Source organism: Bombina bombina, chromosome 6, assembly GCF_027579735.1.
Source record: "Bombina bombina isolate aBomBom1 chromosome 6, aBomBom1.pri, whole genome shotgun sequence".
NCBI classification, from domain to species: domain Eukaryota; kingdom Metazoa; phylum Chordata; class Amphibia; order Anura; family Bombinatoridae; genus Bombina; species Bombina bombina.
Window position 1 is genome coordinate 364,125,895 of NC_069504.1, and position 17,871 is coordinate 364,143,765.

At 39.8% G+C, this 17,871-nt stretch overlaps 1 protein-coding gene across 1 annotated transcript in view; it reads left to right on the forward strand.

The window, feature by feature from the left end:
• TSPAN17 (tetraspanin 17) overlaps positions 1-17,871 on the forward strand; it is a 244,598-nt gene that overhangs the window by 163,358 nt on the left and 63,369 nt on the right. The window lies entirely within an intron of this gene.

Below are 17,871 nucleotides of genomic sequence, written 5' to 3' on the forward strand. Positions count from 1 at the left end.
GATCTGAGTTGACCAATCTCATTAGTTTACTGCTTTATACCCCTTTATTCAATCCATTTTAGTCTAAGAAAGGCCATTGTTAGATATTGAACAGTACACACAGCAATAGATCTGCATACAAAATACACTTTTTTTTTTTTTTTTTTTTTTACCCATTCCTGTCGGGGCTTGTTTGTCTACACCGGAACAAAGTTCCTATGTAAACAAATGAATACAAATTTAAATCACTTGATCATTCAATGCCGTCTATCACAGTTAGGACGGCATGAAGCTTACTAATGGCGGAAGGGATTTGCTGGGTTTTGATTTTTTACAGCAGTCCAAACCACACCCCTTGAAAAGCATTAAATATATTTATTATGTTTACTTTGCTGTTATTAATAGATATAAGCAAGCTCCTGCACTGATCTAGGTCATCACTGGGTACTATATTGCAGTGCCAACTAGGCTGCAGCACTAACAGACATGAAAACAAATCATGTCTGTCATGCACATTAAACAACACTGTTTAAACATATTTTACTGTATGGGGAAAAAATAGAGGCATTAAACACCTTGGACTTCAGTTTTGAGAATTTAAAAAAACCTTATAATTTACAGAGCTATGTTAAATGAAAGGGGACAAAATAAATAAGTTCAAAGCAAAGTTGTTTTACTATACATAATGAAACATTTTATATTACAATCTCAAGGTGTTTACTGATCCATAGAATATAAGATCACTTACTGGCTGATGAAGAAAACGCCCACATGTTTGTTGGTGGGTAGTTACATAGCCCAGAAGCATAAACTGTTATGTTACATCTGTTTTGTAATAGATAAGAAAGCAAATATTTATTTAGTAAACAAATACAGTCTTGCTATAAGTCTGTTTAGAAAAAGGAGATACAATTTATAATAATACATTCACAATCCAAACGGCATATTTACCACAGGTTTGTGGAAATGACCATATAAAAGAGATTACAACCTGTTTGTGAAAGCTAAGTAAAATTTAGAGAAATGAATAACCGGTTTTTATGAAGATTAAAGTGAATGTAAAGTTCCATGAATGAGTGCCCGAAGGGGTCATGTCCTGCAAAAAAAAGTGTGGGAACTCACCAAGACTTCTTTACAATTAATATCATGTTATATACGCACACACGCTTACATGTACACATAAACACACACTGTATTTATATGCATATACTCTATACACTCTGGTTAATTAAAGCAAATTACAACCAATTAAGGGCTCAATGGTTGCCTTTGGACCTGAGGATAGCTACCATGGTTACATTTTTACTTGACAGGGGTGACATTTTTATTTGTAATTTAGGATTCAACTGATACTGAATACTGAGAAGCCAGACACACACTTTTTAGAACACATGAAGAAGCATTTGTATATAGATGATGATGATGAATAATCCAAAAAGCTAAGAGCCTTAGTAAAACTTTAGGAGATGCTACTCCCTGGCTCTCATGATGTGTAAGGCTCTGTAATGTATCATGATCTTGATAGGTTTGTGTGTGCACTCACTTTGCAGTAAGAAAAACAATGATAATGTGATTTAAAGTAAAATTATGGTTACAAGGCATCTGAGTGTCATTTTCTTTACCATTAACACATATACCAAGTAAATGGGCAAGTAACACTGGCCGAGGAAGCAGGAGGCATGAGGGCATAGTAATATTAAAAATAATTCCAATTATAGAGAAAGCAAGGAAGCTGTAAAAACATAACTCTTCCCTGTTTGATGAGCACATTTTATTCTTTGGTGAAACACTGAACTTTTTAAAAACACCTTTAAAACAAGTGTTACTGCCCATTACTAGAGGATCTCACTATCCCTCTAACCAGACTGTGCTCAATCTCCTCCTACCAGCAGCAGCAGTGTTTACTGAAGTGTTTCTGTTCTCTGTCCAGGGGGAACTTGGTTCCACCTGCAAAAAATAGTGCAGGAACTCTGTTCCCATGCGTTCCCGCTGGACTTGACCCCTGAGTGTCCGGTTTATAAAAAATACTATTAAAAACAGGGGCACTTTCATTCATTCAACTTTACATTGCAGCATTTTTTTTTTTTTATATATATACTTACCTTTTTCTTTAGCAAAGCCGGGCCAACAATTCTTATACTGTACTTAGCACAGCAATGACAAAACCGGCTTCCTCCAATCACGGCGTGTCCTCACGAGATGGACGCTCTGGGGTGCACGCCATGATTGGAGAAAGTCGGTTTTGTCATTGCTGACGTAAGTACAGAGGAGCTGCGGGCGAGGGGTCGCTTTGCTGAAGAAAAAGGTATTTAAAAAAAAAAATGCTGCAATGTAAAGTATCATGAATAAAAGTGCCCCTGTTTTTAATAGTATTTTTAAAAACCGGGCACTCATTCATGGAACTTTATATTAACTTTAACTAAAATAAATAAACCTGATTTACATTTCTTGCTGTGCAGCACAACAATGTTCAGCTACGGTTTTATAGCTCTTCTAAAGCGAGCGCAGTGTGGAAAGCTGGTCACTCGACAGATGTTGTTTTAGAGAAAATGTTCTAAATCTGAGTATTTGGATCACAATTTGCTTAAATGACTTTAGAAGTTTAAATAATTGTAGTTATCTAGTGCATAAGCATCTGAAGTCTAATGGCAGACGTGGAACATGATGTATCTTAAATGGGCATATTAGTCAAATTTCAATTAAAAACTAAAATGCACTCATGTATATTTAAGAGCCCCCCCCCCCCCCATATACTTTATACTTTTACAAGAAGCATTTTATCTAGTTTATTTGTGACGGGAAGGGTTAGCCAACTCTGCAACTTTCACCAGTTACTTGGGATGGGCAAATGTTTTGCAACATTCAAAAAATGAAACCAATTTTAACACGTTTGTTCGTTTCGAATTTCTAATATGTGTACAACATTCTAACATTCGTTTAATGTATTTGAATGATGTAATATTGTAATTAAAAAAAAATTGAATTTATATATTTGTAATAGTATTTTTAATGCTTTCTTTAAATGTAATTGAATGCAATATGCAAAATAGAAACATTCAAATTGATATATTTGTATCCATTATGTTTCAATTGACTAAATTCCCTACCACATTTACTATTGAACATCTGAATAGTATTTGTTAAATCAAATGTTACATTCGAAATTTCGAATGTGGACATTTGATCTAATTTATGAACATTCAAAATCGAAAGTGACATTCGAAAACTGTAAATAGCATTTGATTATTGAATTTTTAATAATATTCGTTCTTATCAACAATCTACATTCTATTATGTAAATCGAATTTCTACAATAAAATTAGTTCAAACATTCGAATTCAAACGCATTCGCCCATCCCTACCAGTTACACAACCCTTCAACTTTAACCAGGTTATCAAAGCCAATCTACTCCAGGTTATCCTGTGACTTAGTTTAGGGAGTGTAAGGGTTAGCAAATACTCACATGTCTGTACTAATACTATTGAATGCCCCAAAGCTCCCCTTTTTAATGCCACCCACACCAACTAAGCTAACTCTGCTGCAACCACCAAAAGATGATTAAAACTAATAATAAATTATATCCCTTTAACCCCTTCACGCCATTCGGGTGTTCCATGCCTTCTTAACGGCGCTGGGTTTCAACGCTGAAGGACAGCATGGAACGTCCTAGCTTATGAGGAGTCCTGCAGCCTCTGCCTTTTGACGAACTCAAGATTGGGGCGAGCCTAGCAATGTAGGTAGTCCCACATGAACCGATCCTGGCCTTGAAACCACGTGATCGCATTGACTATCAAGTGATTTCATTTTCTCCAACATTGGTGTGTCCGGTCCACGGCTTCATCCTTACTTGTGGGATATTCTCTTCCCCTACAGGAAATGGCAAAGAGAGCACCCAGCAAGAGCTGTCCATATAGCTCCCCCTCTGGCTCCACCCCCCAGTCATTCTCTTTGCCGCTCTGAACAAGTAGCATCTCCACGGGGATGGTAAAGAGTATGTGGTGTTAGTTGTAGTTTTTTATTCTTCTATCAAGAGTTTGTTAGTTTAAAATAGTGCCGGTTTGTACTATTTACTCTAAAACAGAAAAGGATGAAGAGTTCTGTTTAAAGAGGAGTATGATTTTAGCAGCAGTAACTAAAATCAATTGCTGTTCCCACGCAGGACTGTTGAGCCCAGAGAACTTCAGTTGGGGGGAACAGTTTGCAGACTTTTCTGCTCAAGGTATGATCAGTCATATTTCTAACAAGACATGCTAATGGTAGAAGTCATTTTTCCCTTAAGGGGTAAGTAAGCCATTTTCTCAGACTCATAACAAATTAAGGCTTACAAATGGGCTATACACTGGTTGACACTATTGTGGGCTAAATAGATTGTTTTATTTCATATTTTAATGGCATTTAGAGTGTTTTGTGCACTTAAAAGCACTTTGGGAACGTTTTTTTTTTTTTTTTTTTTTAAATAATTTTTATTAAGGGTTAAAGTCGCATACACATAAAAGCATAGTAAATGCATAACTCTTGTGAGCATCAAGCTCAATTACGATAAGTACAAGTAAATACTGACATTATGGCGGATGCATAGAACACATAAATAAAATCTGTAATCTAAATAGTTGCTTAAATGTGTCACAGATGGTAACTAGGTCAAACCCTGATTTTTGTTACCTCCTTAAAACAGATAAGGCCACTTTTGGGCCTCCAATGCAAGTAGTATTATAATAGGGGAGGATTTTCTTTGAGAAGGCCTCTTTTGGACCTGAAGTAAGGAAAATATGCATGCTTGAAATGCATTAGGAAATACCACTGGTAGCAGGAATTTTAAACATTGCTAAGCAAGCCATATTATATTAGAAATGGATACCATAATATACTTCAACTGTGCAATCATAACATACTGATTGGTATCGCCATAGTAAAATAAAAATGCTAAGAACTATAGAGTAAACTAAGCAATAACAATGTTAAAGATGTACAATATGTGCTTTTGGGCCTATATTATCTTTAACTGTCTCTCACTCTGTTTATTAAATTCATATATAGATGATCATATTCTCTAGGGAACAACAGATAGATCTGCTGTATAAAGTGTAGTAAATATGCAGGAATTATGAGGTTAGCAAAATACTAGAGTCCTAAGTAGAAACTGGGCTATATCATATATATGGGTACAATAGTTTAGTGGCAGCTGTAGAGAGCTTTAACAACTATATTACATCGTAAGGGGCTAGTACATTAGTAAAAAACATGCTTAGTAAATAATAACTAGCTTAATCAAATATATAGATAAAATGATTCAGTAACAATTATAGAGCACCTTAACATTTATATTACATCCCAAAGAGCTATCACATTTTAGTGAAAACCAGTGTAGTAAATAACAGCTATTGGGAGAGAACAAAAACATGAAATATATATTAGTAATTCGTTGCAGCAACTGAAATGTATCTCAAGTCCCAGGTATTAGAATCCCCAATATAACAGCATGTCCTTCAAACTGAACATCAGACCAAGAAGCCCTCATAAGTCTGAGTATATAGGAAAGGATTTCAGACCAGCCTGAGACTGAACATCCTGGGACCATGTTGGGCTTGTTTGCTTAGGGAAAGTCCTGTTAGCAAGACCCTTGAAATCTGATGGGAGCAACATCTTGCATCGCAACGGGTGTAAGTATGGTCAATTGTGTCTTTTTGTAATGCTTCCGTACCGTATATGTTACAGACAGCCATATACTGTAAAGGATGTTCAGCCAATTCCAACTTTAGACTGCACTCTTGTAGACATTCGCCGCATCAACAATGTTACATGTCTCTCAAAAGAGACGACTGCTACCAACTGATGTGAACAGCGGGGCAAGGTGCTGTAATCTTCCGCTAAAGATGCAGCGTGTGGATACTCCTGGCTTTTATTCCATCCTTTCGGACTCTCAATGGCTCTTGCGGTAAGTAAATGCTTTCCTTTTTTGGGAGCACAATGTAGTGCCCATGCAGCTGTGGACTTAGTACTGGTAGGATTACAGGGTGAGCAAACTATCTGAGCCGCTTTTGCTGATTGGAGGAATATCGACTCTGCACCCTCAACAAAGACCCCCGAGCATCCCTGAAGTGCAGATGTAAGAATGTCAGTATGAGCTGGAACGGTATTCTTGCTCACCTTCGCCTGGTCCGGACTAGTCTCTCTGGACACCGGGTCCCCTCGACTGCGGTCTGTCATCGGCAACAGGAAACCATCCACATGGTCATCTGCTGGGCCGCGTGCTGCCACGGGTACACACTTTTCCATGGGTCTTACGGCTACAAGGAGATCGTAAAGCTCAATTTGCATGGTCTGGCAGTGAAGCTCCGTAAGTTGCAACATGTTGCGCTCCCAGCTGTCTATGGCCTCCATCTTGTGCTCTAACTCTCTTGTGTAAATTGTTAATTCCTGACTGGTTACCTTCAGACCCAGTTAAGTGGGTAGGGATTGGGAAATGATCAGCGTATACCGCTGCTGGTCCTGTATCTGCAGGATAAATGGGGGGGTTAGATGCAGGCTGAGGTCGTTAGAAGGCCTCCGCTATGCACCACATCTATTAGGTCTTCCGGGCTGAAGTCTAATTGAATAAAGATATCTTTCTGTTCAGTATCTTCTGGACTGTAAAATGTTGCTGAAAAATAGTTCAGATAGTAAGATTTCAGAGCAGTAAATAGCGGTTTTATCTGCTCCAGTAATCAGCCTTAAAGAAAAGCAGCCATCTTGGTTGCTGTTTCGACACGCCCCCTTGGGGACGTTTTTTATCGCCTGGCATTGAGTTAGAGGGCTATTTCAGTCAGGAAGGCCCCTTCACTCTGGTATGCAGAGGAAGGAGGCCCCGTTTTCGCGCCTCAATTGCGCAGTTTACTTTCATGGCAGTGCATGCAGCTTCATGTGAGGGGTCCTGTGGATTCCTAAAACGGACTCTGGAAGGTTTATTTCATTGCTGAATAACTCTCAGGGAAGGTAAAAAGCCGCAGCAAGGCTGTGGCTGTGATTGTAGTGTACTAAAATTGTCTAATTGAACAAATAGCTCCGGTTTGCTCATTTTAAGGGTTAAAGTCTTGAAACTTGGTGTGCAATACTTTCAGGGCATTAGGACTCTGGGGTAAAAATTTTGTAAAAATCGGACATTGCCTTCATTGTTTTTCAATATATCAGAAATAAAGTGTGCCTGTTAATTATTTAAAGGGACAGTAACGCTTTTCTTTAAAAACGCTTTTATTGCATTATTAGCCTGCCAAATTCTGTCTAACATGTCTATACCTTCAGATGGCTTATGTTTTGTGTGTATGAAAGCTAAGGTGGTTCCCCCAATTAATGTTTCTGCAAATTGTGTCATAGCGTCCAAACAAAGTATGGACAGTACTGCCACATTGAATAAGATTGCCCAAGATGATTCTTCTAATGAAGGTAGTGGGGATAGTTCCTCATCCTCTCCTTCTGTGTCAACACCAGTTTTGCCCGCGCAGGCGATACCTAGTACATCTAGCGCGCCAATGCTTGTTACTATGCAACAGTTAACAGCAGTAATGGATAATTCAATAGCAAATCTGTTATCCAAACTGCCATCCTACCCTAGAAGGCGCGACAGCTCAGTTTTAAATACAGAAGATGAGCAGGTTGGCGCTGAGGACAATTTATCAGTTATACCCTCACATCAATCTGAATTGGCAGTGAGGGAGGGCCTGTCTGAGGGGGAAATTTCTGATTCAGGAAAAGTTTCTCAGCAGGCAGACACTGATGTCGTAAAATTTAAATTTAAGTTAGAACATCTCGCTCCCTGCTTAAGGAGGTCCTAACTACTCTTGATGACTGTGATTCTTTGGTAATTCCAGAGAAATTGTGCAAGATGGACAAATTCTTAGAGGTCCCAGTGCACGCTGATGCCTTTCCGATACCCAAGCGGGTGGCGGATATAGTGACTAAGGAGTGGGAAAAGCCAGGTATACCTTTTGTTCCACCTCCTATATTCAAGAAAATGTTCCCCATGGTTGACCCCAGAAGGGACGCATGGCAAACGGTTCCTAAGGTTGAGGGGGCAGTGTCAACGTTAGCTAAGCGCACAACTATTCCTATTGAGGACAGTTGCGCTTTTAAAGATCCTATGGATAAAAAATTGGAAGGATTGCTAAAAAAGATATTTGTTCAGCAAGGCTTCCTGCTTCAACCAATCTCATGCATTATTCCTGTCACCTCGGCAGCGTATTTTTGGTTCGAGGAACTAGAAAATTCGCTCCAAAAAGAGACTCCATATGATGAAGTCATGGGCAGAATTCACGCACTAAAGTTGGCTAATTCCTTTATTTTGGATGCCGCTTTCCAATTGGCTAAGCTAGCGGCGAAAAATTCAGGGTTTGCAATAGTGGCTCGCAGATCGCTTTGGCTGAAATCCTGGTCGGCAGATGTGTCGTCCAAGAATAAATTGCTTAATATTCCTTTCAAGGGTAAGACCCTTTTCGGCCGGAATTGAAAGAGATTATTTCAGACATTACTGGTGGAAAGGGACATGCCCTCCCACAGGATAGGCCTTTCAAGACTAAGAACAAATCTAATTTTCGTTCCTTTCGCAATTTCAGGAATGGACTGAATCCTAACTTTGCGGCCTCCAGACAAGAAGGCAACTCTTCCCAGCCTAAGCCAGCATGGAAACCATTGCAAGGCTGGAACAAGGGTAAACAGGCCAAGAAGCCTGCTGCTGCTACCAAGTCAGCATGAAGGGGTAGCCCTCGATCCAGGACCGGATCTAGTAGGGGGCAGACTTTCTCTCTTCGCTCAGGCTTGGGCAAGAGACGTTCAGGATCCCTGTGCACTAGAAATAGTCTCTCAGGGGTATCTTCTAGAGTTCAAGGAACTTCCTCCAAGGGGAAGGTTCCACATGTCTCGCTTATCTTCAGACCAGATAAAGAGACAGGCATTCTTACATTGCGTAGGAGACCTATTAAAAATGGGAGTGATAAACCCAGTTCCAACAGCGGAACAAGGTCGGGGTTTTTACTCAAACCTGTTTGTAGTTCCCAAAAAAGAGGGAACTTTCAGGCCAATTCTGGATCTAAAAATTCTAAACAAATTCCTCAGATTTCCATCATTCAAAATGGAAACCATTCGGACAATTTTACCAACAATCCAGGAGGGTCAATATATGACTACCGTGGACTTAAAGGATGCCTACCTGCATATTCCTATCCACAAAGATCATCATCAGTTCCTGAGGTTCGCCTTCATGGACAAACATTACCAGTTTGTGGCTCTTCCGTTCGGTTTAGCCACTGCTCCCAGAATTTTCACAAAGGTGCTAGGGTCCCTTCTAGCGGTTCTAAGACCGAGGGGCATTGCTGTAGCACCTTATCTAGACGACATTCTAATCCAAGCGTCGTCCCTTTCCAAAGCAAAGGCTCATACAGACATTGTTCTAGCCTTTCTCAGATCTCACGGGTGGAAGGTGAACGTAGAAAAGAATTCCCTGTCTCCATCAACAAGAGTTCCCTTTTTGGGAACAATAATAGATTCTTTAGAAATGAAGATCTTCCTGACAGAGGTCAGGCTTCTAAACGCTTGTCAAGTTCTTCACTCTATTCTTCAGCCTTCCATAGCTCAGTGCATGGAAGTAGTAGGATTGATGGTTGCAGCAATGGACATAGTTCCTTTTGCTCGAATTCATCTAAGACCATTACAACTGTGCATGCTCAATCAGTGGAATGGGGACTATGCAGACTTGTCCCCCCAGATTCAAGTAGACCAGGTAACCAGGGATTCTCTCCGCTGGTGGTTGTCTCACGATCACCTGTCTCAAGGAATGAGTTTCCGCAGACCAGAATGGGTCATTGTCACGACCGACGCCAGTCTCTTAGGCTGGGGTGTGGTCTGGGACTCTCTGAAAGCTCAAGGTCTATGGTCTTGAGAAGAGTCTCTTCTCCCGATAAACATTTTAGAACTGAGAGCGATATTCAATGCACTCCTGGCGTGGCCTCACCTAGCAAAGGCCAAATTCATAAGGTTCCAGTCGGACAACATGACGACTGTAGCGTACATCAATCATCAGGGGGGAACAAAGAGTTCCTTAGCGATGAGAGAGGTATCCAAGATCATCAAATGGGCGGAGGATCACTCCTGCCACCTATCTGCAATTCACATCCCAGGAGTGGACAACTGGGAGGTGGATTATTTGAGTCGTCAGACTTTTCATCCGGGGGAGTGGGAACTCCACCCGGGGTTTTTTTGCCCAGTTAACTCAACTATGGGGCACTCCAGATATGTATCTGATGGCGTCTCGCTAGAACGCAAAGGTTCTTCGATACGGGTCCAGATCCAGGGATCCCAAGGCGACACTGGTGGATGCATTAGTGGCACCTTGGTCGTTCAACCTAGCTTATGTATTTCCACCGTTTCCTCTCCTTCCCAGGCTTGTAGCCAGGATCAAACAGGAGCAGGCCTCGGTGATTCTAATAGCCCCTACGTGGCCACGCAGGACTTGGTATGCAGACCTGGTGAATATGTCATCGGCTCCACCATGGAAGCTACCTTTGAGGCAGGATCTTCTAGTACAAGGTCCGTTCGAACATCCAAATCTAGTCTCTCTCCAACTGACTGCTTGGAAATTGAACGCTTGATTCTATCTAAGCGTGGGTTTTCAGATACAGTCATAGATACTCTAGTTCAAGCCAGAAAACCTGTAACTAGGAAGATTTACCATAAGATATGGCAAAAATATATCCGATGGTGTGAATCCAAGGGATTCCCTTGGAGTAAAATTAAAATTCCTAGGATACTTTCCTTTCTCCAAGAAGGTCTGGATAAAGGTTTGTCAGCTAGTTCCTTAAAAGGACAGATATCTGCTCTGTCTGTTTTGTTACACAAATGTCTGGCAGCAGTGCCAGATATACAGGCATTTGTACAGGCGTTAGTTAGAATCAAGCCTGTTTACAGACCCATGACTCCTCCTTGGAGTCTAAATTTAGTTCTTTCAGTTCTTCAGGGGGTTCCGTTTGAACCCATGCATTCCATAGATGTTTTTGGTTGCTATTTCTTCTGCTAGAAGAGTTTCTGAATTATCTGCTTTGCAGTGTACTTCTCCCTATCTGGTATTCCATACAGAAAAGGTAGTTTTTCGTACCAAGCCTGGTTTTCTTCCAAAGGTCGTTTCCAACAGGAATATTAACCAGGAAATTGTTGTTCCTTCTCTGTGTCCGAATCCAGTTTCAAAGAAGGAACGCTTGTTACACAATCTACAGGGAGTGCAGAATTATTAGGCAAGTTGTATTTTTGAGGATTAATTTTATTATTGAACAACAACCATGTTCTCAATGAACCCAAAAAACTCATTAATATCAAAGCTGAATAGTTTTGGAAGTAGTTTTTAGTTTGTTTTTAGTTATAGCTATTTTAGGGGGATATCTGTGTGTGCAGGTGACTATTACTGTGCATAATTATTAGGCAACTTAACAAAAAACAAATATATACCCATTTCAATTATTTATTTTTACCAGTGAAACCAATATAACATCTCAACATTCACAAATATACATTTCTGACATTCAAAAACAAAACAAAAACAAATCAGTGACCAATATAGCAACCTTTCTTTGCAAGGACACTCAAAAGCCTGCCATCCATGGATTCTGTCAGTGTTTTGATCTGTTCACCATCAACATTGCGTGCAGCAGCAACCACAGCCTCCCAGACACTGTTCAGAGAGGTGTACTGTTTTCCCTCCTTGTAAATCTCACATTTGATGATGGACCACAGGTTCTCAATGGGGTTCAGATCAGGTGAACAAGGAGGCCATGTCATTAGATTTTCTTCTTTTATACCCTTTCTTGCCAGCCACGCTGTGGAGTTCTTGGACGCGTGTGATGGAGCATTGTCCTGCATGAAAATCATGTTTTTCTTGAAGGATGCAGACTTCTTCCTGTACCACTGCTTGAAGAAGGTGTCTTCCAGAAACTGGCAGTAGGACTGGGAGTTGAGCTTGACTCCATCCTCAACCCGAAAAGGCCCCACAAGCTCATCTTTGATGATACCAGCCCAAAAAAACAGTACTCCACCTCCATCTTGCTGGCGTCTGAGTCGGACTGGAGCTCTCTGCCCTTTACCAATCCAGCCACGGGCCCATCCATCTGGCCCATCAAGACTCACTCTCATTTCATCAGTCCATAAAACCTTAGAAAAATCAGTCTTGAGATATTTCTTGGCCCAGTCTTGACATTTCAGCTTGTGTGTCTTGTACAGTGGTGGTCGTCTTTCAGCCTTTCTTACCTTGGCCATGTCTCTGAGTATTGCACACGTTGTGCTTTTGGGCACTCCAGTGATGTTGTAGCTCTGAAATATGGCCAAACTGTTGGCAAGTGGCATCTTGGCAGCTGCACGCTTGACTTTTCTCAGTTCATGGGCAGTTATTTTGCAATTTTAAGAGTGCTGCATCCCTCTGCAAGATATCTCACTATTTTTGACTTTTCTGAGCCTGTCAAGTCCTTCTTTTGACCCATTTTGCCAAAGGAAAGGAAGTTGCCTAATAATTATGCACACCTGATATAGGGTGTTGATGTCATTAGACCACACCCCTTCTCATTACAGAGATGCACATCACCTAATATGCTTAATTGGTAGTAGGCTTTCGAGCCTATACAGCTTGGAGTAAGACAACATGCATAAAGAGGATGATGTGGTCAAAATACTCTTTTGCCTAATAATTCTGCACTCCCTGTAGATGTGGTCCGTGCTTTAAAGTTCTATTTAGAAGCAACAAAGGATTTCAGACAGACATCATCTTTGTTTGTTGTGTATTCTGGTAAGAGGAGAGGGCAGAAAGCTACTGCTACCTCTCTTTCTTTTTGGCTGAAAAGCATCATCCGATTGGCTTATGAGACTGCCGGACGGCAGCCTCCTGAACGAATTACAGCTCATTCTACTAGAGCTGTGGCTTCCACATGGGCTTTCAAGAACGAGGCTTCTGTTGATCAGATCTGTAAGGCAGCGACTTGGTCTTCTCTGCATACTTTTGCCAAATTTTACAAATTCAATACTTATGCTTCTTCGGAGGCTATTTTTGGGAGAATGGTTTTGCAAGCCATGGTGCCTTCCGTTTAGGTAACCTGGTTTGCTCCCTCCCTTCATCCGTGTCCTAAAGCTTTGGTATTGGTTCCCACAAGTAAGGATGAAGCCGGGGACCGGACACACCAATGTTGGAGAAAACAGAATTTATGTTTACCTGATAAATTTCTTTCTCCAACGGTGTGTCCGGTCCACGGCCCGCCCTGGTTTTTAAAAAAAAAAATTCTTTCTTTATACACTACAGTCACCACGGCACCCTATAGTTTCTCCTTTTTCTCCTAACCGTCGGTCGAATGACTGGGGGGTGGAGCCAGAGGGGGAGCTATATGGACAGCTCTTGCTGGGTGCTCTCTTTGCCATTTCCTGTAGGGGAAGAGAATATCCCACAAGTAAGGATGAAGCCGTGGACCGGACACACCGTTGGAGAAAGAAATTTATCAGGTAAACATAAATTCTGTTTTTGCAGCAAGTGTTTACATCAGAACTTTGTTCTAATGTTAAACACTTGTGCCGGGCATGAAGGGGTTAAACATGGTTTCTTTTCAGAGAGTTAAGTAAACACATACTAGGTGTTAGGGGGCACACTGAATAACTATAAAATATATATAATAATATTCTAGTTCACAAAGGTAAGAGTCACAAATAATTCTTGTGAACAGTTCATATGTTCCAGCAAGGTCACTCTTCTTCTTTAGGTTAAAAGACTCCAATTCAGCACTGAAAGACCGAAACAAACAAAATGCGCCTCCTAGTGCAATACTGTAATATGCAGCTTCGCACTTTCAGTGTCTCAGCTCACCGACTCCAGAAAGGGGTAATCACCCACAGCAGCTTCCAGTTCAAAGTACACAGGAATCAGTTGTGCCTTCGGTTAAAAGCTTTTAAAAAAACAAAACACTTTTATGGAACAACAAAGTTACCCTCTGTGATATAACAAAACTGCAACGCGTTTCTCAGCTATAAGTGCTGTTTCATCAGGCATGATAAAACCGCTCTTATAGCTGATAAACACATTACCGTTTTGTAATATCACAGAGGGTGGTAACTTGTTTTTTATTTTTAATACGTTTTTTTAAATGGAGGCACAACGGATTCCTGTGTACCCTGAACCGGTAGCCACTGTGGGTGATTATCCCTATTTAGAGCCTGTGTACCCTGAACCGGTTGCCACTGTGGGTGATTATCCCTATTTGGAGCCTGTGTATCCTGAACCGGCAGCTGCTGTAGGTGATTACCCATTCCTGGGGGCAGTAAGCTGGGGACATTGAAAGTTCCCAGACTATGTAAATTAGCACTGAAATTGTTTGAAGCTGCATATTACGGTATTGCACTAGGAGGCGCATTCCGTTTTTCTGTCTTTCAGAGTGGAATTGGTTTCTTTTCAGAGAGTGGCAATCATTTTGTGTGTCTTGATAACAAAGCTCATTTTCCACAATTCAGGGTGCCATCCGGTCTCTTGAACAGACATACTTATTAAAATGCTGGCACACAGAGTAAACCTAGATATGTACTACAAACACATGCACAGAAATGTTTTTAGAAACGTTTATGTTTATATAAATAGCTTCAGAAATCCAATGTGCATATTATTATTGTTTATTAGAAGCTACTTGAACAGAAGACAATAAATAAAAATAGGCAAAGAGGGGATCAATCAAACTTTTTTTTTTTTTTTTTTTTAGCATATTTATTACTAAGGCACTCAAGTGCTCCTTTAAGTTATATGTTAATCATCTGTATGTACTTAAGTGCATATAGGCTAACTTTATTTATTATAAAATAGTCCATGGTTGCTTTTGTCTCCTCTGAAACGTTACTAGTTCCATATGTGTAAGACAATGATGTGATTGCATATGATGCATATACTTTGGAATATAAATGTGGTTTTGGAGCCTAACAAATTGGAAAGTAAATTGCAAACAATCATTGTAAAATCTAAAAACGCTGACCGCAAACCATATGTGTGGAAAAACTCTACTGCCAAAACCTAAATAACCATAGTGATCTATAGCAACCAAATAGATGTTTGGGTTGCGACTGTTATCATACTACTAAGACAGATTAAAGGGACAGTAAACACCTTTAATATTTGTATATAAAATGATTAGTACTTTGCAATATATATTTATAATTTATTTTGCCCTCATTTTATTTACTTTAGCTGTGAAGCAATTTCTCCTTTTCAGAACATGAAAAGCACCTGCTGACTTCTCGGGCTAACCCTTCTACATGTCTCACTAATTGGCTTTAATAGTAATGACTGGAAAACAGAATATTTATGACTGTGACTAGCCTTGTTGTCTGCAGACTACAGCTCAGATTGGCTCCTACAAATAAAGCAAATGGTGGGTGGGGCTTGGCTGTTAAAAAAAACTATTGCAATAAAAGGATGTTAATTTGTTTTAAAAATGTTAAGATTTGGCTGATATGTTCTTCTAAAGCAACACCACAGAAATGTCTTGTAATTACAATGTGTTTTGATTTCTATTTTGAAAGGGTTTTTTTTTTTAGACAAAATATATATGCTTAGTAGTGTTACTGGTGTATTTTTAAAACGACAACTCCCCTAAGAGCCGCTGCATTGCATAAATCACAATTAGCATTACTTAAATTATATAGCAGCATGTAGTAATTAAATGGACAGTAAACTCTAAAAATGCCTTTAAGACTTATGAAAGAACACTAAACATTATTATAATAGTGAATGTGACGGCACTACTGTTAAGTCAAACACTCAGCTAATGTGCTCATGCCCGAGATAGAGTCTAGTCACCTTACCCTGTAATTAAATAAAAAAAATGTTTAAAAAAATCCCAGCATCTGAGTCTTACAATATTTTAATACTTTAATTGGTCAGTACAGATTCTGTATTTTAAACAGCCAAAGATACGGAAAATAGTGTTCATCTACTCTTCTTCACACAAACCCCATCCTCCATGTACAGAACCGCTTAAAAGTATGAGCTTAATATTCACATTCAAACATAATCAAACCAAAAAAATAATAAAAATTGGTACACAAAAATATCTATTGCCCCCAAGGCATTCCAAGGGGGAATGACCAGCAACACCTGCCAATGAAAAATATGAAGAAAAAATATGGCTCAGTTGTTTAATGATGTTTCTATTATTCAGTAATAATGTGTCATAATGATCTCTTGAAACAATGTAACTCTAATTTGCATCCAATAGAATACTATCCCAATTTATCTCAGGGAAAACGCTCCTGTGTTCGGATAAAGTCCAAATTCGTCAGTGGGTAAACACTCCTGTGTTCAAATATTTAGCACATTATTATTGGCTCCATATTCTTAGTAAGATATAGTGCCCAGCAACAATCTCGTAAAGGGATATCCTACTGACTTTGAGAAATACAGATTGTAATATCTGTTAAGCTTTAAAAGTTCACAAGCAGTCTTCCATTGATTATGTATAATTATACACTGAGGCCCCTGTGTGTCATATCCGCTCATACATGAAGCCTGCTATTTTTATTGAGGAATGTGACAGAGGTAGTAATCAAAATGTGCAGTCCCAACCTCACACAGAGAAATCTTCACTCACAGTGCACAAAGTATCAACCACTGATAATGTAGCTCCCACAGCCATTACATATATCGCTACAGCAGTCCAATGCGTGTCATACGTGTATCAGTGTTACCTGGGTTTTAACTTGTATCCCGTGGTGCAAAGTGCAAACGTGAGACTTACCGCAATCGTGTGTGGAAATATAGGTTTACAGGACCCTCCGGTCTCCGACCTCACTGTCAATATGATCCGTATAGCAGGTTCTGATGTGCAGCTTTACCGACACAGGATGGTGCAGGCGATGGCTTCACACAATTCCGACGCGCGTTTCAGGACTCCGCCCTTTGTCAAGGAGTGTACTGGTATGTCTTTACAGGGTGATTATTTAAAGGCCAAATGCTAAGTCCTGATTGGATTAACCCATACACATCCCTCATACATACGTGTTCTAAAAAACTAGCCTATATCTTGTGTATAACTCTGACAACTGTATTCTAGTTTTTAAACACTAAATATGTGAATATTAGCTCAGTCAGCGGATCCATCATTATGATGGATCCGCTGACTGAGCTAATATTCACATATTTATGCGTAACGGCTGTGGGAGCTACATTATCAGTGGTTGATACTTTGTGCACTGTGAGTGAATATTTCTCTGTGTGAGGTTGGAACTGCACATTTCGATTATTACCTCTGTCACATTCCTCGATAAAAATAGTAGGCTACATGTATGAGCAGATATGAGACACAGGGGCCTCAGTGTATAATTATACATAAACAAGGGAAGACTTGTGAACTTTTAAAGCTTAGCGGATATTACAATCTATATTTCTCAAAGTCAGTAGGATATCCCTTTACGAGATTGTTGCTGGGCACTATATCTTACTAAGAATATGGAGCCGATAATAATGTGCTAAATATTTGAACACAGGAGTGTTTACCCACTGACGAATTGGGACTTTATCCGAACACATGAGCGTTTTCCCTGAGATAAATTGGGATAGTATTCTATTGTATACAAATTAGAGCTACATTGTTTCAAGAGATCATTATGACACATTATTACTGAATAATAGAAACAACTTTAAACAACTGAGGCCGTATTTTTTCTTATTTTTTCTTCATTTTTTCATTGGCAGATGTTGCTGGTCATTCCCCCTTTGGACGCCTTGGGGGCAATAGATATTTTTTTTTGTACCAATTTTTATTATTTTTTTGGTTTGATTATGTTTGAATGGATTGAATGTGAATATTAAGTTCATACTTTTAAGCAGTTTTGTACATGGAGAATGGGGTTTGTGTGAAGAA